Genomic DNA, 24,238 nt, shown 5'->3' with positions numbered 1-24,238 from the left:
GAGCAACTTCTGGCGCGCCGGGAGCCGGGGCTCCGTCTCCGTCCGGCACAGGGAGCCGCGGGGAGAAGAGCCCTGACCCGCGTTTCACCGGACATGCAGCCCTGTGATGAGACAGGAGCCGGAGGCTGGACCCCGGAGCGCGGCAGGGAGCAGGCAGAGCCCACTCCTGGGGAGGCAGCGAACTCCAGGAAGTCTGGGCTTACCTGCAACTAATTAAAGGAGCTTGCGAATGAATGATGGAGCATGACCCAAGTGATTTAAGAGGTGTCAATCCTGATCTCACAGTCAGAAGTAAATCCACTGAAGTTCACGAAATCGCTCCAGTGTAAATTAGGCGCCAACAAGAGCAGAATCAAAGAATGAAGTTTTCTCCTTGTCTGATAGTAATGTCAACTTTGTCAGCTCATACTTTTCTCCCTCTCTCAAAGGTCTCGTCTCCCTTCAGGCATCCTCTATCCCTCTAAAAAACACAAACAAGCACCACCAAAACCAAGCTTGCATCCCCATTCTTTGCATCTATACAACCAGAAGAAACTCAACTAAAGACAATTAAAACACACGACTGTCAAAGCAATAAAAGGGAGGAAACTAGAAAAACAATTTTATTCACAACAAATAAAAGAATGGAAGTAGAGATGTTTGTGAGTTGCTAAGAAAAGCAGATACAGCAATCTTCTTGAGTTTGTGGGCTGAACTTGAAAAAGTAAGGACAACCAAAATCTCTCTTGCTCAACTTTTTTACAAAATAAAACTTTCCAGTACTGGGGCAAAAGAGAAGAGGAATGGAGAACAGAAAGATTATAATTATTACTCACAGCGAGGACAGGGATACAAGTGTAATGTAGCAGTTTCCCATTCATTAAGGATTCATCAGAAGCTTGCAAAAAAGTTAATATTTAAGGTCTGTCTAGGGTCCCTCTTTCCGAAACACTGCCTATTCCATCTACTAGGTCAACTTAGGTACAGTGCCAGGCATACATCCCTGGAGGGAATCATCTCTTCCATCAAAGCAATCTAAGCCATTTGGTTACAGGCACTGCTTAGGAGAAATAAGCTTTCTGTCAGCTGGAGAGTTGCCAAGATGCTGAAATCTATCCCAAAACAGTTCTGGGAAGTAATCTTTAAGAACATTTCCATTATCATATTACATTATATTATTTAATATCGTAGTGGTCCAGGTGACATTGAATGCGACTTCAGACCCTCCTGCTCAGTACTCTCACTGCTCACAGGAAAAGCTAACCACAAACTGCCGACTTGTCATAAGCACACAGTTGATGTGTGCGCTGCAAAGAAACAAACGGCATAGCATGCACCTGAACTGGCGACCATGGACTAGCAACCTACACCCCCCATCTCGCTACTACGAGGGTTTCTGGTTCGACTTTTCTTGTTGCCGTGATATTCGCTTAATGGAAAACACTTGAGCACTTACTGTAGGATGGACAATATTTGCTTGTGGGATAATAATGATTTTGCTTCACACATAAAAAAAAAAAGTAGTCTAGGACTGCATCACACTGCAGAACAGTAGACAGATTTGTGTTACTGAGAGAAGGTACCAAAATCCAGCCAAGCTCTAGAAAGCCCTGAGATTTTCTAATGCAAACTGGTGACATTTTCAGATAATTAAGAAACCCTGTTTGAGGTCATTTTTAGGAGTTTAATGAGTCCCTCTGGTCCTGTTTTGTTGGATATATAGGCCCATTTCTGCTCTGCAGGCAAAGAGCTCTTGGTGCAGCTTGGCAGGGAATGTATTGCAAAAACGGGATTAAGCCACACATGCTTCCCTGGCTGCTCCTGTTATTCAGACGTTGGGCCTTTATCAGCTACCAGCAAAAGCAACAAACAGTGAGAACAGGCACAGATGACCTTGGATTGTTGACAGCCCTTTTCCCAGGCAGACCCCACGTTCCTGGCTAGGAGAACCAGTCAACAGCACTGCCTTGCTCAGAGGAATCTCCAGGACACCCAAGGACAGAGCTGCCATATCAAAGCAGTGGGAAGTCTCACCCGCGGTAACAAAGACATCAGGCTTCACTCACGTGTCCATATAATTTTCCCATAGTGTGTTTCATGTAGAATCCCACAACAGTTAGATTACCATTTTAGCTGAAAGAAAAGGCACAGAGCACTGACTGGCATTTCACTTGTAATGAACTAAACTACTTGTTTATATGTTCACTATTTGCAAGCACGGGGAACATCACAAACCTACATTAATAAAATTTTTATGCCACACCATAGTTACCTCCATTTTCACGTAAACACCAGTCCATCATTGGTAGGTGATTTATGACCTAAATTTTAAATCAATTTCACTCCTGATTTTAGCATACTGTAAGTCACTAATCAGTAATATTACTCTTGTTTTACATCCTACAGGACCAACACAGCTGAAACACACTCAGTTACATATACACTAAATTATAACTTCAAGATTTTTACATTTGTACTTAGTTACCGTTAGTTTTATTCACACTCACCTGAAACGTAGCAAGGAGGCTGCAAGAAAATGTAAATAATTTAAAAGTATATGGCATAAAAAACCCTATGTGGGCATATTCTTAACAAGAGCTTGCCAAATGTTTGGACAGCCAACACATAAATTTTGAAAAAGTAGGGGAAGTTTTGACATAAATCTATTGGCGTAACATCTAGAGTGTTAACACAAGGCCAAAGCATGCTGGACCTATAGGGTTAGAGTGAGCAGGGCTTCAGAAGAGAGTCCACCACCTCACCTCCAGCCCCTCTTACAGAACTGCAGCTTGTCTCTACCCAAGTAGAAGAAACACAGCGTCATACCTTCTCAGTGTATTGGGAAGTGCCATGTCTCACGGATCATAACATTGCTCTTCTGATCCACCTCTGCTCCAAACATTTTTACTATTTACATAACACAAGTGCATTGATACCTTTTGTGAGGTCTCAACAATATTCCTGTTCACCCTGAAAAGCCTTATATTAGCTGACAATATTTCAAACTGTGAGAGAATTTTTACCTTGTATTTATTATCTTCTGCTTTCCTTTTTATCTTGTTAAGTTTCAATGTAGAGTTGCTATTTTCTGGAGGGAGGGAAAGTTAGGTTCTTATTACACATTCCTCAACTCTTGTGAATTGGAAAGTGAAACAAACTAGACACCGACATTAAAAGCCACAAATCTAATTTTGCTGTGGAGGGAAACATAAAAAACAAACCTGAAAAAGAAGTGGCTTCTGGTAGTTTAGCAACTGTTTAATATTCTCAGATATTTCCGGTGATTTACAATTTTCTTTTATTCATATATATTAATATTCAAAGTATCAGATTCATATAGATCTAAATAAGAGAGTGTGCTGTAATGTAGCTTGTTACAGCAAAACAGGGCCCCACATGCACAGACATCCTGCAAGAGATTTGAAGCCTTAACCCCTTTTTATTTATTAAAGCTGTGCCGGCATCTCTCATACACTGTTTCTTGTCAGCCCTCCTCCTCCCTTTCTTTGATCTTTACCAATAGTTGCTTAGCAGAAAGAGGAGGAAAAGATATCAGAGTATCAATGTAACAGACTCAACACCAGCCTTCTACAGACACATCTCCAAAAAAATTTACGTAGTCAGCATAACAAAGAGAACTATGCAGCTATACCGTGTAAAATTGGCGCCAACAATTCATTCTTCACAACTTTGGGAATTATATTCATGAAAGGGACTTCAAATTTTAAATTGTTTTTTAAGCAAAATTTCCCCTCTAAACTATAGCAACAATTCTTGGATGTCGTTAGTCTGTCTTGATTTCAGGCCTGATTCTGATTACCCAGCTTTAATTTTTGTATGCACTATTCAGTTTTCTATCAAGTACACCTGAATTACTTGTATGCTGATGTCTGGAATCAAGCCCCTTTATTTTTTAACGGGATGTTCCAATAAAATAAATACATTTTAACACTTCAGAAGAGTCTCTACTAGTAAGAAGTACATGGGGGCCTCTATCTGAAGCTTTCAAAAATTTGGAGAGACAGAAGTTGTGTAAGTTTCCAGAGTCTGGCTCAGGTCTGTCCCCAGTTTAACAAACTGCTGAAAATCTACTTAGTGTGGCTGCCAGAAGATTCTTTGTCATGCATTGTTTTTAAATTTCCCCAACAATAGGAAATAATGTTATGAACAAGCTGCTTCAAAAGGAGAGTACAAGTCTTTCTGGTAGCCACTGCAAAACCACAGTAATAGCAAGAAAAGGAATCTAATAAAACAGACACACGCTCTGAAGAACACACATTCGGTAACTACAGTTGCCCTCTCCTTGCGTGGAGTCATTGGTAAAATTTAGATGGGACAAAACTGAGTTCCCATCATGAAACACATGATTTACATGTCCAGAGACATGGGTCTGTCTGCCTTATTCCTTGAGTAACTAGCTGGGGAGGGGATAAAAAAAGGAAAAATAAAAGGAAAAAATAATAAAGGAAAATAAAAGGATAAAGAAAATAAATAAAAGAATAAATTAAAAAATTAAAGAATAAAGAAAAAGGTGAACCCTTTGGGAGTCCTTTTCACTCCTTCCTGCATTAAAGGTAGGAAAAAATGTTTTTACCTTACATCCATCAATGGGACACAGAGGTGGCACCTTGATTCATCTGAAATTATGCTCTCTCCATCCTCCTATTCCTAGTGCAAGGATAAAAGTGAGTTTCTAAGGTGACTTAAACCTTGGAGGAAGCAGGTGGTATAGTTTGGGCAACAATCAATAGATGATCTGACCTCCCCCAGAAAAAGTTCCTCATTGCTCCTCTGAATGGAGTCCAGGGATAGTGTCTACCTAAGGCTTTAACCACCTTTAAAAAAAAACTTCAAATGTGGTCCCAAAAATGGTACAACATGACTTCCTCTTGCCCATGAGGAGAAAATGGAATGTAATACCTTGCTAATCAATATTATCTCTAATAAGCACAGAGCACACAATATAATTATGATTCTAAGACGGGTTTAACATTTGGTTTGAGCATAATGACTAGCACCCTACCTGAGAAAATTAACAGCTGAGAAAAACAAACTGCCATACCCATCCAAAGAAAGTGCTAACTTTGAATCTGCTGTTGATTTGAACATCTTCACCTTTCCTTCCTTACTGATGACACCACCTCAAAGAAAGGAATGAGTATTTTGCTGTGACTATCTGCTTACTCCACTATGGAGATTTTTTTTTAATAGAGTAGGCAGAAGTGAGCTGTCCAGACACAGCTTAAATGTAATGACTGCAATTGTGTTTTTTCAGTATTCAAGCTTTCTTGCTTACAGAGTGAATTTTGGTCTTTGGAACAAACACTATCATAAGTAGGCTGCTTTTGTAGCACATGCAGGAGTTATACAGCTAACAATAACACCAGTCTTTTTAACTACATGGAAAATTAGATTCAGCATGAAAATATCTCACCTGCTAATGTTTGGGGGTTTTTTTTAGTTTAATATTATTTGTGAAATGCTTTTAATTTCAAGGGGGTTTTAAAATAATTTTAATAACACCTTCAATGGTTTCACCCCCTCTTCCCTATAAATACAAAAGAATTCTAGCACTGCATTCTTTAATTTTTTTCTTTCCTTGTTTTGTTCCATTATTTTCAAAATAATCTGCAACTTAAAATATCTTCCACTTTGTAAAAATTTAAAGTAAGAAAAATAAAATGTGATGGGTGGTTGCAGTGGAAATAAAACATCCACATAAACAGCAGTTTAGAATTAGTGAGGGGATAAGAAGGCACTAGCTCATTTTATTGCATTGATTGGCCAAACACCAGAGGAAAATGGTAGTAAGGGGGAAATAAGACTATTTTAGCTATGTTTTAAATCCTGTTAAATAGAAACAGCCTCAAACTGTCACAGAACTGTTCTTCCATTTCCCATCCAACTTTACCTTGATAGAGGAAAGAAACAACAGAAAGCTGTGGATTGACCTGCCCAAAATACCAGTTTAGCTCAAATTTAAAAGTTGATGCAAATTCAGTGAACAAAAGCAGAACTGGTATAACATAAAATGATCCTGGGAACCCATCAGAGTCAGTTATTGCTGTCAGCATCACAAGGGAGCCAGCCCTGATTTACTTGCTCCCAAGCCTCCCCAGCTGGAGCCTGTGGAAGTGATCTGATACAAATTTCTCCAGGCCAAACAGGATCCCAGGTCAGAATTCAGAATAATTTTGCTGGACTTTTTAACAGAGATAACCACATTGGTAAAGTCCCTTACATAAAACCAGCATTGCCACACGTAGCGTGTTATTTGTTGGGCTTTTTTGTTTGCCTCTTGTTTGTTTGTTTTTTAAGCAAAAGTGGATCGGCTTTGCTGTCAGGACATCTCCTTCGAATGCAGTAGCCATTCCTCCAGCAGGAAGCTCTGCCACACAACTCTTGCTCCAGCCACTCTTCTCACACATCTAAGCCCTTGTGTCAAGGCTTCTACTTGCTCAGGCTTTTGCTAGAGTTGACAGGCCTTTACTGACACTGGTACTCTGTGCTGCCTCAGCAGAAAGCACCTAAGAAGAACTTGTCAAAGTTTATTATGAAATTCCAAGCAACAAAAAAGGCTGATGGGATACTGCTTGATGCAAGGCCCAGATTTTTGCTCCCACTGATGATGCTTATTAGGCTATTTCTAAGACTGTCCTTAGATATCTGTGGAATCCCTGTGGAATCCTTGTGCCATTCCAAGAAAGACTCCTAGTACAGGATTTACCAGGCAGATTCTCATCTTTCATGTACATTACCAATAGGGGCCAGTTTCCAGTGAGCCTAAATAGGCTATAGAGGCTCCAGCTTCCTAACCAGTAAGCCCAAGAACCACACACTCCCTCACAGTGCTACAAGTAGCACTCACACATACCTATTTAACCCATCTTCAGATCCCAGGCTGACAGGACAGAAAGGATTCCTACCCAAGAGCTGAGAGCAGAATACAAGTCTAAACACAACATCATCACATAAAACTCCATCAGGCCAACTGTGCCACATGCAGAAAATCCAAGTTCCCTGCCTTGCTATTCCTTCCAGTGCCTGCTTATGATGGACCTTTTCTTGTTTGTTTTAAAGGTCAACAGCCAGCTAGGAGCATGCCGGCCTGTACATTTGAGAAAAAAAACCACAAGCATCTTCAGCATCACAAAAAAACCCCAAAGAAACCCACGAAAGGAAACCTTACAGCACTTAGAATATTTTGGCACCTGTCATGCCCAGGAATGATCAAGCACTACAGTTTTTAAACTGGGCAAAACTTTGTAACTTTGTTTTAAACTGGGCAAAAAAGCTGCGTGTAAGATCAGTCACCTACTAAGAACAGTGTCTTATATATGTTGAATTCTGTACTCACTTGCAAAACCCAAAGGGTTTGCCAATCTCACACATAGCAGAATGTTTCTTCCCATCTGATGTCTATGGCTAAGGTCCTTATGAAATACTATTTAAAAGCATTAGAACAACTCTGATAGAATAAAAACATCTACAAAGAATACTGCAGTTGCTGCTGCAACACTTCAGCTTGCAGAAAGTAGAATAGCTTACCAAATTATCATCTTAGGGAGGATTCTCCCTGCTTGGCTCCTGCAAGCATCAGCATCTCACTACAAAATGCAAGCAGTGGGAATCCAGCCTTCAGGAGCCCTGTGCAACCAACGGCCACAAAATAAAGCCTTATGATTGATTAAAGGTTATGACACTTTGTAAATGGCATAGCAAGCATAACTGACCTGCAATCTTTTCCACTCCCCTTTGGCGCTGCAAGAGCTTCTTATTCTTTCTAAGCCATTGGCTAGTTCTTCTCCAAGTTCTTTTTATTAAAACCTTTTATCTCCCCACACAGTAACAATTTCTCCTAGCAATCATGACCATCCACTCTCATCAATTTTCTAGACAGAGGCATTGGCCAAATCCACTTTGGGAGAAGTGGAAGGATAGCACAAACAGTCTAAGTTGTACTTGCATTTGTTACGGGAGAGAGGTGCTTATTGCTTAAGATCACTCTCATAATCAGACAAGCAATGGTTTCCCTTACTCTATTTATATATTTGGAATAATTCACTAGCTAACACTTTTCCCAGCTAAATGCATGCCAACCTCCTGAAATGAATTCAAACTTCTGGAGCACAGAGGTCACACAACAAGGGTCAGTATGCAAAGCCTAGTGCCAGAGATATGCAGCTGTTTCCCTCACTCACACTCCCTCCTGATTATTGAACATGAGAATCCCAGTTGTATTCCAGACACAAATGCAAGCATGTTATATTCCAAAGCTGGGCGCTATTCCAAATTGGAGTGCTGGGGACATCCAGCTTTAGCCTACTTGTTAGCATAGCACCCAGAATGCTGGAACCATAGGAATTCATTTTGAAATTGCTGTATATTTAATTTCCTCTCCCCCACCCCAATATATACTCTAACCCTCCAGCAAAGCTTTGTTTCCAGTCAAATTCTTACCAAAAAATCCTAAAACACCGCCTTAAAGGCGTGTGGAAGCCCTATGCCATTTTCAAAAATCATATCAAGAAAAGTAGACCCTAGTTCAGCAAAACACCAAGACATTTGTGTACACATAATCATTGATACCATTCATTTGCTAGAGGAGAGCAATACTATTAAATACCTTGTGGAAACAAGCCTGGGAAGAGAAGTCACACAGCTATCAGACAGGACTGGAAAATAACTTAGGAAGCAATGGCTGCTGAGACTTGGATATTATAAAGAAATTATCAAGATTTAGAGGATTCTATGACTAATGCCAAGTCACTAAGTCTAAGAGCCCATAACAATAGGACACCTTGGAAAAGCAGACAGGAATATTTTAGAGTGCTGCAATATAGCTGTGTAAGCCTCAACTCACATAGCCTAAATTCCATATGGGTCCCTGTGTCTAGTGTTTCCTATTAGGTAACTCGGAGAGTTATTGGATTCAGGGGCCTAGCCTTAGTCTCCTTAAGGCTGAACGTTTGGGCTACAGATGTTAAAAACAAACAGAAAAATCCCTGCCAGTCAGGTTCTGTTCCCATTTTTAATATGCAATTCTAACCTAAAGGCTTGGTTCTGCCAAAGTCGCCTTCAACAGGAGGAAGGGTTGTCCAACATTGTCACAATCAAATCCAATTTATTCTGCCAGTAAGATTCATTCTGCATTTATAGTGGTATAAACTAAAGCAGAACATCATCTATGCTTATATAGAGCATTTAAAACATGCATGTTGCTGTTCAGATCTTCTGTGCAAATTTTCATATACTGTTCTCAAAGTCAACCCAGCGGAGAAAGTGGCACTATCTAATGTTAGTGTCAACAGTCGTGACCTCAAAAGAATCAGCATTTCTTTATATCCGTAAGTGCAGAATTTGGCCTAGATACAGTGTTTCGTTATGAAAGAATGGGCTTAACAAAAACAAAAAGACAGTTTAAAGGAAACCTGCTAAGAGCGACGTGCACGCAATTCTGTCCTGCTACACAGCCATTGCTTAATTTATCTGTTAACTCCCCAAATACACAATACGACACGGCGGGTGTGTCCGACTTAAGACGCGATGTGTGTTACGTACGGTGAGTACGTCTGGGCGTGAGGCGTTTGAGGTCGCGGCAAGCCCTGCACAGCACTTCCCCGCCTCTCTGCCCAACGAGGGCAGCGTCTCCAACGCGGAGAGCGAACGAGGCGCCTGAAATTCAGCACTCATAAGGTCGAGTGACTCTGTGCCTTCGTGGCCTCGAAATTCTGATGTCTCGGTGAATTTGGTGCGAGGTGTTTTGTTTTGCAAATTTTCTGTAGAAAACACCCGCTAACTGCCTGAGCCATGAAAAACTAGCACCAGAAAGCTGCTGGGACGTAGCAACCAAATTCCCACGGATTGCACCTGCATTTCTGCAGTATTTGTTCCTCATCCGGAAGCCACACTGGCAGCAGGTAGCGGGGAGGAAGACCAGCACACTTTGGCTCTGTGTATTTTCTCTGCTAACATACAAGGGCAGCAGGGCAGTGGGAGAAAGGACACAGTTTTCAGTTGCAGGGATGAATTATAATGTAATCCAGACAAAGGAGTGGAATTAAAGCTGTTAAGAAAATCTTTGTTCTGGCATCTCCTAATTTTTTTAATTTTTTTTTTTTTGGGGGGGGGGGGGGGGGGGAGGGGGCTAGACTTTGACACCATAATATTACTTCTATTTTTTAATACGTTGTATATATGGTATCATATCTATATATAGCTGTGATGGAGTATTGTGTACCACTCTGCTTTCCCCCACAACCCTAAATATATGTCCCAGCACTAGGACAAAGAGGTTACACCTCAAGACTTATATTTGAACCATTCTTTTTATATACACACACATAAAGTCCCTCTCCAGCATTTGGGTATGCACATGCAAGCATGAACACACATCCAGAGACTATCATTTAACCTTTGAAACCATGCTGGAAGCCTTGGGACAATCTCAAAACTACATCTGAGAACAACTTAAAAAAAAAAACAAACAGCAGTATGTACACAGCATTATTAGTTATTTTCACTTTGCTTTACTGGTACAGAGAAGCTCCTTGAAAGTCATTTTTTGAAGTATTTTGTCTGCTTTTTCTCTGTTCACTTGAAATCATAGTCCTGTTTGTAACACTTAAATTATTCATACAGCAGCCAACTCTGATTTTTTAGGGATGATGATGATGCTTCAGGTGAAAAACAAAACAAAAGGATCAGAGGAACACCTACACATAAGGCAGTGTTTTCATGCCAAAATTTTTAGTCAAGAACAATCAGGTAAGAGAAGAATGAAAAACATACAAGACATCTCTATAAAGTTTAGTATTTTTTCACCATACAATGATCTTTAAAAAAATATTAACAACCTGTATTCAGGATCACCCTGGACTTATAATGAATGTCTCAAATAACATGTGACTTTAGTTACAGCCTATAGAGCCAAAGAAGCCTACAAGACATTTATTTAAGTCTTCAACCACAAGGAAGCCACTTATAGTATTTAAACTGACTTTTCATAAATATGAGTGTGTCATTCAGTTTATAATACTCTAAAAAAGCCAAAACCAATAATATCATCCAGTGGAAACGCTTTACAAAACCAAGCTTATGATTTCAAGATCAGATCTTTTTATTTAAAGAGTTCATATATTATAGCACTGTTTCCAGTCATCAAAGTAGTTTCAAGCTTATTAAGGAAAGATTATTTCCTTAAATCAGAAAAAATAACCCATCAACAGTTAATGCTTTTCTTTCTTTTTTCCTCCAGACTACAAAGAAATCCACCCAAACTCTTCCTCCAAGAATAAAGATAAACAAAACATTTACCCCAACCAATTGTCTGCAGGGGAAAAAAAAATTTAGCATGCTGTTTCAAGCCCTCCCACTTAGCCCAACTTCAACTGAAGTGGACACAGCTTGAAGGACAGCCCTATGGAAAGGGTACTATGGTGAAACAATTTGTCACTGGCCTTGGCATTAACTCACCTGGTACTACTCTCTAGCACTCTGGAAGCTGGGCAGGATACCTCTGCTGTCACGCTAATAAGGAGCAAATCCGTCTTTTCCGCTCAACCCTCCCAACCCTTCCCACTTCAGCCAGCCAGTGGTTGGTGACAGGGTAAGATGACATCTACCTGCCATCCAGCCTGACAAGAAGCCAGTGACAGTAACCAACCCAGACCACTATCCCTGTGTCCAGGAAAAGGCATGTGCATGTGAAAAGTCTCCTACAGGAAAGCAGGTGGTACAACAGGTTGAAACAAAATGCAGTGAAAAAGTCAAATAAATGAAGACTTGTAATTTGTCCATTAACATCAGAAGTATTAAAGGACATTCTCAAGTTACTGCACCCAAAAATAAGACAGTGCCCGATTTACCCCTCAGATTAGTTTAGGTAGTCATATCACAAGTCTGACCCAGAATACTTATAAATTACCAAAAATTGTAACATGCATATTATTTTGATGCTTTAAGTCAGTTTGGCTCAGCAAAATGAACTGAAGTGCTATGTTTTGTGCCTCTCAGGAGATTTGGTATTCTTAGATAAGAAACCTTTAAATGCTATTCCAGGATTTAGCACCTAATCCCCAATCCCCATTCCATAAAAATAATTCTAGAAAATTAAATAGGCTTTGCATCAGATCTATCAGGGTGTGTCTTCCTCCTCCATGGCCAGTCTTGCCTACTTGTTACCTACAAGTACCTACCATGACGCACAGCTAAACTGGGGCTGTCTGCAGCTTGTCTGGCTGGCAAGAGGAGCGCGCCAGGCCAAGTTACCCCAACAAACTACAGGAGCCAAGTGTCCCACTTCCTGTAACCTTCAGAGATGAACAAAGCTGTGTGAAACTCAGCACAAGAGAGGAGCAGCTGGGCCATCAAACAGGATTTACTGTCTTGAACACTGTTCCACGCAGGTGTAGAAGTGCCACTTACACAGCCAGAGGTTTATGCTGGCTAAGCTACCCTTCCACTGATGCTGTCCATCCTAAAGTTGTCATGCAAACACAACATAAATACCAGGCACATCTCTGAACTCAGAAAACAGAAGCGAAAGCAGCTGATTTCACAAGCCAGCACAGCTTGTTAATGTTTTAAGGAATACTACTGAGGTGACTTTAAATTGAAACGTGTATGAGTTCATTCCTCCTAATGGGTAGGATGAATCTAACGTGTTAAGACTAGTACAGTTCAGATAAAAGAGTATCTGTATCCAGTTGCTTATATCCTTAGATTGTATCTACTGTAGCACCACTAATACAATGTATTCATGGCACACATTCAGGGAGCAATCAGAAAGCTGTGCATTTCTTCTATGCCACACCTTGCATCCTGCAGCTTACTACAGGCCAGCAGCACAAGAGGCCACCAGATTCTGCAGCACTAGCTAAGCCTGAATAAATTATTTTTAACTGCAACTACCAAGCTCTTATCTTCTTTAGGGACAGCCACTTTTTTGTGTATGTGCTGCATACAAAAATTTTAATAACATCTTTTCCAGTCCCTGCAGCACTGCTTGCCAATACCAGCAACAGGCAGAAAGAAATCAGGGCCACTTAGTAACCTCTTTCCAGTGAGACTTTTTCTTTCCATCAAATCATTTTGCAATAATTCAGAAAGTCTGTAACCATTTACTTCCAGGCACATTACATTTCTAGTGTACTCCAAGTTATTTCATCAGCTCTAGAATCGGGAACCTGGAAGTAATGGATTTTTTTCCAAGCTCTCCCCTAAAGCAAGCTCCCCTCAGTCCACCTACTGAAAGAGCACTGTAAGGTGGCAGAGGGTTTCAGTGACTCTTTTCAATTAACCTGCAGAGAAGCTTTGGAACTGAACTTTATTCTTCCCACATAATTGAACTCAGAAGGAGTCATCTTTCCCATTTTTTGTTTTGGAGGTTTTCAGAAGATGAGAGGATGGGGCAGAGGGAAATGAGAAACTGACTCATAAGACATTAAATGGCAGATAAAATGTGTGACAAATTGACATACTTTAGAAAGTCCTAACACTGCATGTACTCCTTCAGCCTCTGAATTACTTATTGCCAGTCAAGAACAAGATCTTGGGATATAACCAGGAATTATTTGAGAGCAGCTCACTATTGAACCACAAGTCAAAGACGACACACTCTGGGCACTGTGCCACAACATAGGAATCTATAATGTGCTTAATTCCTCAATACTTTGTACAGTTTGTTAGAGCTAGGAAAGGCACAAAGAAGGATAACCAGGATGCTCAAAAGATACAGAATAATTTCTGTACAGTCAGTTTGTCCAACGAAAAGTAAGAACAAAAGTCCTGACAACTCAGACTGGAAGAGAGGGCTGAGGTGGATTACATGAGAAGTCTATAATGAGGGATATAGCACTTGTAATCTGTCCTAAAACAGATTTTTGTGTGTGTATGTGTCAAAATTTCTAAAATAAGGTTCAAAATTAACACAGGAAGTATTTCTTCTCATTGTGTAAAAGTTAAGGAATTCCTTGTCAGAATGTCCTGGGTCTGCAAAAACTGTGCATGAACAAAAAAAAAAAGAAAAGGTTTCATGCATTCAAAGTATATCAATGACTTTCTAAGTCTTCCTGGATGAAAAATTTTTAAATCTTTCCAAACGAGACCCTGGGTCACTAGATGCACGAGACAGAAGAGAGCAGTTTACATTGAAAGCATCACCATCTTCTCTGTTACTGGTAATGGGCAGAAGCAACACACCAGCCTAGATGGAACCGTACACGTAGGTACCATTATAGTCTACGCTGTAAAGGCAAGGCACACAACTTTAATAAATTTAAAATTTTAATTTCATTTCTGGAACCTGAGACAGTTTTCCAGAGAGAAATGTCTACTTTGCAACCTATCACCCACTGACTTAATCAATACCCACTATCTAATTGGAAGATCCACAGACACATACGGGTTTGGAGAGCTGTGGGGTTTTTTGGTGCCAACTCCACTCCCCCCCCTCCTACACAGACAACTGCAGTTTTGATTTTTAGTAAACTTTTTAAGTATCCCTCAGTACAGTCACCATTTACATTACTTATTCTATAACTACATACAGTATGTATGCTGTTCCTAAAGAAAAAAAAAATGAAGTAATGGGTCTACACCTGATTGTAACATTTATTTCTGAAGCTCAGATTTCAGCTGTTTGCTAAACTTTTTTTATCCTCCTGTTACAGTATATTCCCATATCACATATATCCAATCCCATAACAAGTATATCCAACCATTATTACAAGAATCATTGCTTTAGTGAGAGTCTATATCATAGAATTCAATCCGAAGAAATTATGCTATGTAGGGCAAAAAGAATTCCAAAACAAAATACAGGTGACCATCCAACTATTTTCACTTATTTCTTTCATCTCCATTTAAGTTGTTTTTTTCTTTTTTTTTTTGAGAAAGAAACACATCAAAACAGTTCTTTAAATTTCTTCTGAAATGATCCTCCCTGATTTCACAGGGCTGATGACTGCATGAATGTATGTGACTGTCTGTAAAAAACGTTACTAAATACCTGCAGTCCTTCCAGGAGAAATTTTTAGTGGATACTCTCCTCAAGTTAGAAGTACTTCTCTATTGGGCACAGTAGTATGTGCAGAACTAGCCACACTGTATAAAGGCATTAATCTGTTCTTCTAATTTTATCCAGAACACATGGGAGCAATTTTATTCCACTGATTTATCACTGTACAAGGCTCACCCTTTATGTTACTTCTCTCTTAGAAGTTCTCCTAGACTTTGATCTTACACACAATTCGGTGATAATCTGTATTTTCCTTTTCTTCCACACTTCTGAAACAATTTGTTTCAGAAGGGATGTTTTCAGCTGTTCTGAAACATCATTCTGAACAAAGATAAAATACCTTCAAGTACCCAAAGTGAAGATGCTCTACCAGCTGACGTAATCACATTTAACTTTAGGAAAGCAGGCATTTTCTATAAAGAAAATAAGTAAACACTCTTAGTCAACTTACACTCAGTTTTTACCCACTTAGAGAAAAGGAAAAAAAAACCCACAACAAACCAAAAACTACACACCACACACAATTAAATCTTGCTGGGTAATTAACACAGATCAAACCCTGTAGCCTGGTACTCTCAAAGGCCCTGGAAGCTCTTACCATTTCATATAGACTTCTGTCATCCTTCCTGATTTCCCACAAGGTTATAGTACAGAATTTATAGTATCCTACAGCCAGTTATTTACCTATTCTTTTTTCTTGGGACCTTCAGAGCTTTCCAGCTCCCAATTAGAAAGTGCTTTGCTCAGGGAAACAATAGCTCAACCAAGCCCATAAACCATTTTCTATATCCTACCTCTTCTTTCAATTTCCATTCAATTAAGCTGAGAGCTAAAGTTTTGTTAGTTTGTCTTGGTTTTGTTTTGGAACTGCAAACTGATATATTACATCTTGTATGTGAAACAATTATTGCTTCAGTTCTACAAAGTACATAAGCAGTTTCAGTTGTCTTCAGACTTTAGAAGATCATCTTACAAAACAGTGCTAAGACTACCCTATATGCAGTGTTGTTTTAATTTAGTCATTTATATATTTCTTCCCAGAAACAGTCTTATTGTTTTCATTTAAGTGTTTTATGTCTTGTCTAAAATGTTTCTATTTCATTATTTTCCACAGGTACACAAAAATGACAGACCATAAACTGTGCAGAAAGTTAATTTTATTAGTTTGTACCAATGGGAGAGATCCTGCAGTGCTACTCCCATGGGCAGACTTCTGCACTAGGCACCTGCTTTGAAATCTACAGGCTGGTATCTATATTGGTAATTATATGCAACCACAGCTCCCTATTCTTGGCTTCTATTCAGTGCCCAGAAGAGCAGCAGTTTGAAAACCAGGTCCTAGAAGGGCTCCATGAAGCAGAGCATCTATGGAGCCAACAATGAAACAGGCAGTCCAGTGGACTGGAAGGCAATGTCACCATCCATCATAAATATCAGGGTATACATGCAATTAGAATGACCAAAGGCACAGCGGTCAAAGAATAAAATTTAAGACTGAGCCACAGTGATACATCTGGAATCATCCAGAACATATAAATATAAACAGTAATATAAATTACTGTTTATATTATTTATCACCATATAATATATATTACTATATATTATTATAGTATTACAGGCATATAAATAATAACCAAGACATGAGTAGACAATGTACACTAACATTATGAGACCAGGTATCTGCAGATTAACTTTCCTTCAAACCCTTCCCCTCCCACCAATCAAAGAACCCACATATACCCTCTACGGAACACACAGATATATGGAGACTACTTTCCCATGGTAACCTTCCCTCCTCCCACCCCTCTGCCCTCAGGATATGCTCCTGAAAGTCCTCAAAAGAAACTTGCTCTCCCCACCTTACACATCAGTAACAGGAAGCCTCCCACAGCAGTCTGCATACACTGAGCTGAGCTTCCTCCTCCTCCCGCCATGTTCTCCCTGAGAGAGCACTCAGAAGAGAATGAGAGAGGAATTCTTACCTCATAAAACTTTCATTCCCTTTCCTCAAAAAAAAAAACCAAACCAAAAAACACACACACACACAAAAATCAAAACAAAAAAGACAAACCCAAAAAAACCCCAAACCCGTGAAACAAGAAATTCCAACACATATCTTCAAAGATGATAAGGTGGGGAGGAGGGAGACTAAGCAAGTCACTCCTGCATCATTCAAACAGTACTTTTACAAAGGGAATATCTACAGCACATAATGCATACAAGACAGCTGAGGAAGCTCATGCTCCAAAACAGCACTGTGTTCACTTTCTGTCCACTTCTGAGAACCACCCTCATATGATTATAATGCCTCCTTGCATACAAGTCTCCCCAGTTACTTGCTTTCCTTTGGATATGGGCAGAATATAGACTTTGAGAAAAGAGGTGTTAGCAGCCTCGTAACACTATGTCTTTAGTTGCTATGACATTCAAAGATAAAGTTGTTTTCTGAAAGCAAAACACTGACTTCTAGATTGAAATTTCTGGAGAAAGGTTTTTCCTGCAATATCATCGGTCTCCACATCCGTTCAAAGCTTCATGTATTTAATATGGAAGTCTGCTAAGAAAGATGATTCCTATGGTGTGTGTCCCAAATTTTTCTTCCAGTGGGAAATCAGCTGTCAGAACCCTGACATCTGCTATTGATGTGTAAAAGCAAAACAGTTCACCTCTCTCTGTATAAAAGCACAACCTTAATACCCAAAACAGGCAAGGCAGACTATGAAGTAGCACACAAGATTTTGACCCCAAAAGAGAATACTTCCTTGGAGATGCTGACTAGTTCTTTTCCTGGCAAGTTTTAAATACAAGACTAGAAATCAATCTTGTAACTACAAGCACTTTGTGTATTAGAGGTCCATAAGCTGAACAAATGAGTTTGGAAGAAAAATGAAAAAGCTGCTAGCTGCCACTACTCTAAAAACAGTATTATTTACACCAGGAACTTGACCTTCCAATGGAAGGTCTTGAGTTCTCCCCCTAGAAAGGGGCAGGATAGCATTATTCAAACAGGTTTCTTCACCATCAGGATATTCTACTCTACAACAGCTCTGCAAGGAATATAAGGTCCAGTTAGCATTCTGGCAGTGTAAGCCTTGTTAGCATTCCTACCTGCTTGAAAGATCACTTTACCATCTGCAGACATGACTTCTTACAAAAAAAAAATTAAAAAAACACAAAAGCAATAAAATTAACAAAAGCAATAAAATTAACAAAAGCAATAAAATTAACAAAGGGGCCAGTTTTTGTTTTGAACTGACATGTCAGATCTATAGCATCATAGGAAACATGGCAGAGCACAGACATCTCTGTGATCAATATCACTTTCAAATCTCATGCCTTCAAATTAGCATTCTCCCCACCCATGCACTGAAATATGTGGTAATGAAGTTCTGGTTTTGTAGACAGAGATATGTTCATCTATGTGTATACACACACAAACTTCATAAGCCCACACCACCATCAGGGCAGGTGAATATTGTTACACATTTAACAGTCCTCAAACTGGGCCCGCAAGCAATAATGATAGAAATCACAAATCCACAAAAGATGTTTCAGAGTGTTAAGTAACAGTTCATGCTGCACATAAATAATATATAAGATATTTAGCTAAAACATCAAAAATGTTCAAAAGGACTACTCATGTATCCAGCACTTTGCCATTCAAAAGACACCATGCTATTTTGAAAGAAAAATGTAGTATGAAAATGCAACCACTTCTGGAACAGTGCCTAACAAAACCTAACTGGTGCACAGAAGCCTGTGCTGCATCACAGGAATAACAAGTCTGAAACACAATGGCAAAGTAAATCATTCTTCCTACAGCAAAAAGTAAAGGATCTTTAACATCCCTTTCAAATCAGGGTCAACAAGAGCTCATTTAAGATATACACAGTTATAAAATTTAGCATCAGGGTTTGGATTTCAGCTTGTCTTTCTAGGGAGAGAGATTTCATAGAATATCCTGAGTTGGAAGGGATCCATGAGGATCATCAGAGTCCAGCTCCTGGCCCTGCACAGGATCACCCCAAGACTCCACAGCATGTGCCTGAGAGTCTGAGACATTCCCAAGACTATCCAAAAATCACAGAGAGGCCTTGCAATGACAGCAGCTGGCTCTTCAGAGTATTTTCAGATTAATCCCCTCAGGCCCCATAGACCTATAGGGAGCCAGCTGGCACAGCAGATCCCACACAACTTCAGGGTCAGCTGTGAGTTTATCATTCACATAGCCATGGTCTTCCAGCTCAGCACACTGGGACCCCCGACTTGAAATGTGGATTTTAAATTAAATCCACATATGCGCAGTGGAAGAGAGCTTTGTCACAACAGAGAGCCTTATCTTCTGAATTCCTAATCTTGCACTGCTTTCTCATTCTAGAAAGTAACTCAGTAGACCTATCACTTTAGTAATTTGATTTTGACTATGCAGATTAGAGCCAGACTGCTGATATTAGCAAGTATGGGTTCATGTTCTCTGTATATCTCAGACCATGCCTGTCCTGCAATAACTCACTTTATACACAAGCATGGCAGCCTAGTATCGATACACGTTGGATTCTTGGGTTATAATACTCATAGGAGCTACACCAGGAAACTCCCATGTGTGATAAACACTTGCATTTCTCTACCAGGTTGGCAACAGCAGCCACCAGATTTGCCATTCTGCACTCACTAATTTGCTGCTACATGGATCAGGAGTCTCTCTTCAACTGTTCCCCTACTGTCTAATAAGATTCAGGTTTGGATTTTTTGTTTTGTTGTTGTGTTTTGGGGATTTTAGTTGTTTTTTTTTCTTCTAAGTGGCAGCAGCAGCAAGACTGTTCTGCCCTGGGCTACTGCAGTCACAGGAAGACACGTGCAGTCCCTGAGGTGGCAAACACAGCCCAGTCATCTGTGCCTCCCATGGGAGAGGGCAGACCATAACAAACAGAAGGTCTCAGATGGGCTTTTACCAGAGACCATCTCTTGGAATGTGCCAGCCTATCTGATGAGACCCGTAACACCACAGCTCCATTTCTATCCATACACAGAACCATGAACACTGTTGGCACCCACTCATGCCTGCGTGCTCTGCAGTCCATTTTCTGATTATAATCAGAAGTCATAAAGTCCCTCCACCAGTGCCAGCAAAAGTATAACCTAAATATTTTTATTACTGTCTCTTAGTGACACCTTCCTAAGTACCCAAATAATCTTTAAATGCAACTAATGCAATCTAAGCATTTCTATTATGAAAATTGACCAGCATTATGTCTCACTCCTAAAGACACTTGACTGGAAAAGACTTCAGATGTAGTGTCAGAGCAAAATTTTAATTTATATCACTCATATATTTTATATATTGTATAAATAAAATATATTTTATATTAAAAAGGCACACATATTTAAAAATACTAAGAGCTAATATATATCTCATAGGGGTGTTGTTTATTACCTATAACCTGCAAGGTAGACAAAGCTGATACCAGGAGAAAGAAGCTTCACCTTCTTACTTGGAGGGAAAGCCTGGCTAAAATATGCAACATCAGTGTCCCTGGATTTTAGAGCTATAAATACAAACAAATACACTTTCAAGTAGTATTGCAAATGGATTCGTTGGTGTATTTCTGCTTTAAAATTGATTTCTATAGGGATTCAACACTTGGTACAGAAGACGACCCTGCAAAGCCAAGACATAGTGGTTTTGTGCAAGTGCACTGCTGCCCTCTCCTGGGTCAGCTCCGATTCGCTCCCGTACTTACACCACCCAGCAAACCCTCAAGGGGAGCTGCACCTCCAAGACCGTCAGGACGGCTTTGGGAGCTCGAGATTTAAACCACATAAAGTAAAAAAGTGAAACACATGCACATGCAGAATAAACGCAGAAAGTTACTGATCATTATACAAACTGCAACAATTCATCACCTTAATTCCTTAAATTCTACAGCAGTTTGTTCCTTTGTTTAGATTGAAGGCATCTTTCCTAATATCCACCAGAAGGGTTGTCAAGCATTGAGACAGGCTGCCCAGAAAAGCAGTGGAGTCATCATTCCTGGAGGTATTTAAAATATGTGTAGATATGGCACTTGGGGACATGGTTTAGTGGTAGACTTGGCAGTGTTTGGTTAATGGTTGGACTCGACCGTGTTAAAGGTCTTTTCCAACCTAAATGATTTTATGACCTAATGTCAGAGAATCCAAAAGTGATTTTCTGCATTAACAGCAGAGCCTGTGGGACAGCAGGGCATGCTGAAAACTAAAATAAAAAGGCAATCAGCAACTTTTACAAGAGCTTTGAGACTATTACTGCATGACTGCTGCAGCTCATAATGCAGAGTAAGCACAAAGTTACAGAGACTCTTAAATTGCTTTGATTTCAGCAGTATTAGAACAAACACAAATTTTACTATTACACAAAATCCTGCTTTTGATTACCCTGCACAAACCCAGGGTAATACATGGGCCCAGGTATCCTTCCCACTTACCAAAGCTTAATGACTGGCCTTACATAAGCTGAGCTTTAACAGGCAGAATGCAGGTTTATCCCCAAGAAGGCATAAGACAAAACACACAGCTTAAGCCTCAGTAGAAGAAGAGCATAGACAAACTACTTTTAATTTTGAGATGCAACTGCTAAGAATGAACACAGGCTCAGACACTGCAGTTCATCTGAAAGGCAACTCATTCAAACCTTAAAGTCTAATGTTATTGATAAAATTTAGTATTTTCAGAATGTTTTAATGCAATTTACAATTACATTTTAATCAACTAAATAAGCATAGTCTGAACATATGAATTTAATCAACTACACAGGTATAAACCCAGTCCCTCAGGTCAAGGAAGCAGAAAAATAGCCAAGGTGGACACAGTGGCAGAGTGCATTCCACAGGGCAGGATGGCCTGGACTAGTTCAGGAACCAGCTTGAGATGAGCAGCACTCAGCTGTTACCAGCCCAAGCACAGCCAATTCCACTAACCTGGACTGGAAACAACTGGTCACAAAGTAGTTCTCAAACAGATCAAACTTCTGACCATAAGCTTCATGGAAGTTAGCACTGCTGCACAGCTGTAGGACATCCTACAACTCCAACCTGGTACAGTCTGCAAAACAAACTCTGCACTAGGAAGGCCTCAGCTGAGTAGTGGTATAGCCAGTTTTTAGGAACACACTTCAAGGAAAGACCTGTTCTCCATGAAAAGGGTCCAAAAAAGGAAGCAAGAATCATCAAAGCTAAAAGTTGTCATCTATAATATCCTAGTGGAGTGGTATTCTTGAGGCACTCTTTAATCTACAGGGAAATATTCAAAAGGGATAGCAAGCATTTCCACATTTCAAATACAGAATACAGCTGCAGAGAGCAAGGTAACAAATTGTTTTCTATATCCACCGACGGAAGAAGGAATAGCAGTAATGTTTCTAAATTGCAGCAATAAGGTAACACACCAAGAGACCTTTCCGTGAGAGGTAATAATAAATAACAAAATAAAACAATCTGAATAAACCAAACCAAAAGGCTTTAAGAAGAGGTTAGACAAACAATTGCTAAGGAACAATGTATGGGTGAATGTGTGGGGTTTAAGTATATATTTGTATATTTTATTTAAATGCATACATGGAAAACCAGTGATCTCCAAAATATCTTCCAGTCTATTCTTTATTAACTTTCATAGTAAGTATCTGCAATACAAATGAGAAAACAAATCATTTAATATACTTCTTCCCCAATGGTAACTACTTCAGTGACATGAATTCCACAGCTTACAAGCAGCATATATTGGTCACATGACCTTGAATATTGCTCACTGGCACCAGAAATTAAACAGATGAAACAAAGTCAATGCACGAAGCAGAGTATGAGAGTACTTGAGAAACATTAGACATTCTGGACTATTACCCACAAGCCAGCAAATACCAGGAAAAAAACACTCCCTAGAACCCTGTGCATAGGTGTACGAGCATCAAATTTACATACAGATCAAGTACCAATGCCACATAAACCATCACTTTGAATCCAGTCAACACCAGTGCGTTTTAGAAACAGTTCACAGAAACTGATGCAGCTGATGCAGCCCTTTCTGTAGGCGCTTTTCTTCTGTTACTGTATTAAAATGCAAAATTATTTTGCAAAAGCTAAAGATCACTATCACGAAAACACTATGAGAAACAAACCTAATCAACAAAATATGCTTTAGAACTAGACCATGCTGGTGGTCTACCTCGTAAATACAAAGAAATAGAGCTCACAAACTATATATGCAAGCCACAGGTGATTTCTCCAGCTGTTTGTATCCTTAAGTGAATACTTTCCAAGGCTACTTTAACGATGCATTTTGAATGTAAAACACAGATGATGCGAGTGAGAAACAAAAAATGCTATCTCCCAAAAACTACTCTCCTGCCAAGTAAGACAGCAAACTTGTGCAAAGTCTAAACATCCAAAGTAGCAAAAATCCATTGCCTATTTTCCCAGTACTGGCACTTCTTATTTAAGTTGTTAAAGCAACCAAAAAACCCCTCAACTTTCTGGAAGCAAAAAGGCTAAACCCCTATTCTCCCACAATTCTTTTAACTATAGCTCTTTGTTTGTTTGTTTGCTTGTTTTAACCTTAATCATTCATTAAAGAAACAAACTTTTTTACAATACCGGTTATAACGTGTTTTTTAACTCCTAGATGCCGTACAAGCAGGACGGGGAAGGCGACTGTACAAGAACTGCTTAAGGACACCTTTAATAAACGATAGAGAAGGGGTTTCTTGCTCTGAGTGCAAGGAGCTGGTAGCTACCACCCTTCTGGCGCTCTGACCAACCGCGGAGTTGTTACTGACTGCTGCAGCCCGAGCTTTCCCTCCCACCTTGTGCTTCAACACCACCCACCCAACTATTCACTGCCCACCAGTAGAAGGCTCAAAATAAGAAAAAAATAAGCATCAAGAGGCCTCAGCCGGGGGAGTCACTTTAGAGACATTATCTTTTCTGAATTCTTGGTAAGTTCAGAGAGGTTGTAACAACTTTTAGCTGCCCACAGCCAAAGGATGGCTTCGAGGGAGCCGGCGACATAAGAGAAGGAAGCTGCGGGTAACCTTTCGGTGTCCCCTCAAAGCACGCCACCTCCCAGCAACCCCCAGGCTGCCTTTTCTCGGCCGTGCATTGCTTCCCTACCGCGCTAAGCGACCTCTTCCACCCCGCGCTGCTTCCCCGCTGCGCTAAACACGCCCTTTCGCCCGCGCCCTCCGCGCCCTCCGCGCCCTCAGCGCCGCAC

General features: G+C 40.0%; 1 protein-coding gene across 7 annotated transcripts in view; it reads right to left on the bottom strand.

Moving 5' to 3' along the window:
- Positions 1 to 24,215, bottom strand: part of DPF3 (double PHD fingers 3) — a 195,469-nt gene extending 171,254 nt beyond the window's left edge. For 5 of the 7 annotated variants that reach the window (XR_001864451.1, XM_017742007.1, XM_008639498.2 and 2 more), the window contains exon 1: positions 24,139 to 24,215. The gene's annotated coding sequence lies outside the window, so the exon portion shown is untranslated. The remainder of the gene's footprint in view (positions 1 to 24,138) is intronic. The other 2 variants (XR_001864452.1, XR_001864453.1) reach the window with 2 other exon arrangements.
- Positions 24,216 to 24,238: the final 23 nt, after the last annotated feature.

Source organism: Corvus brachyrhynchos, unplaced genomic scaffold, assembly GCF_000691975.1.
Source record: "Corvus brachyrhynchos isolate BGI_N302 unplaced genomic scaffold, ASM69197v1 scaffold115, whole genome shotgun sequence".
Lineage (NCBI taxonomy): Eukaryota > Metazoa > Chordata > Aves > Passeriformes > Corvidae > Corvus > Corvus brachyrhynchos.
The sequence above is the reverse complement of the archived record's forward strand: the minus strand, read 5'-3'. Positions and strand labels throughout refer to the sequence as shown.